Below are 2,685 nucleotides of genomic sequence, written 5' to 3' on the forward strand. Positions count from 1 at the left end.
TATTCAATAGAATATTTCTTCTACGGAACCCAGTTTTTGTCCCTATATGGCTTTTATCCCTGGTCCAAGTTCTACTCTTAGGGAGCCCGAAACATCACATTTACAATTCAGCTGCCTGTAGTGGACCAAGTGGTTGTACTCCATACAGAATGGCTGCAGCGGGCACACAACTGGACATGTGTTTGGACTAGGGGTAGATGGTCTTCAGAAGAGCCTAGTACTTCCAAGTCACTTAGCCTGCCTGTTCCCAACCACCTGCTTGTGGAGAGTCCTGACTCTTCATCTCTTTTCTCTTGAGGAGAATCTGGTCTTCCTAATTCTTCTGCTATGACTCTAATGACACTGAAGTGTGGCATACGCTTGGGCCTAAGAGTATCTGGGTTTAGGAAGTCCTGAAACCCTGCTTAGTAACACATAACTAGGAAACGGTTGAGATGGTTTGANTGGGGAGGGGGGTCATCTTGGGGTTGGGCAGGGGTACAGTGGGAAGGGGATTAAACAGAGTGGGGAGCAGAGAACTCCAGGAACCATCCATCCCTTTGTTTATTTGGTCACATTTATGAGCAGCTATAAAATGACTTATTCACAGATAGTTAGATTTTCAGCAGGGCGCTGTGCCTGGAATGCTTTTGCCCTAAGGCAGAGGACTGAATACGATGATTGGGGAGGGTGCTCCCAGTCTGAGGAGCCTCCAGCTCAGTCTCCTGCAAGGTGGTGAAGGACAGAGGCAGCCAGCTGGCTGTACAGGTTGTGTTGAGTGATATCTTCTTCCCCATTCCAGGAACCAGGGAGCTTAGCCTTCATTTGAGGGATGGGAATAGTGAGTCTCTGGAAAGAAAAACTCATGAAAAAGCAGCAAGAGAGATTTCAGAGAGACTCTGGAAACAACTTCCTGTTAGGGTGAGTCAGTGAGGGAGCCAGGGAAGATCCTAAATCCAAGGCTGAGGTCACAGTTGTCACTGCACTCACCACCCCAGGGTGACGAGGGCGATGCATTCCTGGTTCAGCAATTTTGCTTCAGGGACACCTTGGCCTTTTTGTTCAAAATCTGTATGAAACCTTGTTCACTGTTGGAGGAGAACACTTGTGGTGGTAAACGCTTATCAGTGGCCTTGGGGCAGGGGGTGAGGGGCAGGGGTGGCCATGATCTGTAACATTTGCCAATTTTTGTGATGTCAGTAATCCCACTTGGCTGATTTCAAGCTACCCACATGATGGCACTAGCATGGAATTGGGAGAAATGTTCAGCAGTGCATTATTGTACAGTATTTCCATGATATAGATGTGATAAAAGAAGTGAATAACCTTAAGAGCTTAGATAATCGTGAAGTGTCATAAAATACCAGGAAGTGATGAGTTTTGAGTACTTTTATCTTCGTTTTAATATGATTTACTTAATTATACGTTTATATAATTTACTTTTTAATAATGGCTGAATTTAATAACCCGTTTGCAGAATTTAGGCAGACCATGTCACCAGGCAAGCAGAGGGCTGGGCACAGAAGTGCTGCCTCAAGTAGAAATCTCAAGCAGTCCTGATTTTTCTCTATTTTTCCAGAAAGACACAAACGGCACAAAGTCAGTTGTCTCCATTCTACTTCCTAGTTCCGCATTTTCGATCTATTCCTTGCCTTGCTGGGGCCGAATTCCAATTCCTCTGGTCACTAAAAAAATTGTTGAGATCATTCGTATCTCCTTGGTTCCAGGCACTCTTTTGGTAGCCATCAGAAACCTAACTTAGCATCCATAGAATTTCCATGAATTTGTCTTCCAGGGAATCCAGCCTTGGGAAGTCTATTAAAGAGCCACTTGTGTCCTCATTGACTCAGTTTCTTCTCCGATTCTCTTCTCTTGGCTTTAGGAAGTCATGCTCTAGCTGTCTTCTCTTAAGCCTCAAATTCTCAAGACCTTGAGTGGTATGTAATCCCTAGAATTTCTTCTATGCACTCCTCTTAGAGTAACTATTACCATGCATGCTGCCCAATTTCATTTCAATTACTCTAGGCCCAGCCAGCCTCTGCTGACTCTGGGAAGGGATTACTTTTTGTTTGTATTTTCGCATCACTGGAAACAAGGGAGTTTTGGAAATTACCCCATCATTGTCCTTCTGAAATTGTAGAACTACTGACTGCTATGGGCTTAGGTTGTAGTTTGCCCGGAGGCAGGGATGGGATTAGAACTTTAGTTCTGTCTCCTGAACTTCCAGGGAGACTTTTTTGTTCCCTGATTTGGTGGGAGCTTGGGAAACCACTGCTCTGGAGTTTACATTCTTCATCCAACCAGCCCATTTGGAGTAATCATTTCATCTGTTCCTGATGTATGGAAACAAAACTGATTCCATTCTGCTCTTTGAAGTCAGATTAGGAAGAATGTGCTGAGGGTGAGAGACACAGGCATTGGGAAATCTGGACGAACTTGGGCATGGTCACTGTGCCTGCCGGTGGGGAGAGCAGATGATGGCCACTGCCACACCTCTGTGGCCACTGCCCTCAGCAGCCTTCTTGGATACATTTTGGAGGGACAGGTGGGATGGGACACTGAGATCTAGGGAGGAGAGACTGAAGCCCTTGACAAAAGCAGGGAATTGAGCAGAGGAGGATGGGGTGAAACTGCTGAGCTCATTTCCATAGAGGCTGAGTTTGAGGTGATGGTGGATTCCTGATGCGTTTCTTGAGAGAAAAAAGA

Source organism: Galeopterus variegatus, unplaced genomic scaffold (genome assembly GCF_000696425.1).
Source record: "Galeopterus variegatus unplaced genomic scaffold, G_variegatus-3.0.2 Scaffold506, whole genome shotgun sequence".
Taxonomy (NCBI): Eukaryota; Metazoa; Chordata; class Mammalia; order Dermoptera; family Cynocephalidae; genus Galeopterus; species Galeopterus variegatus.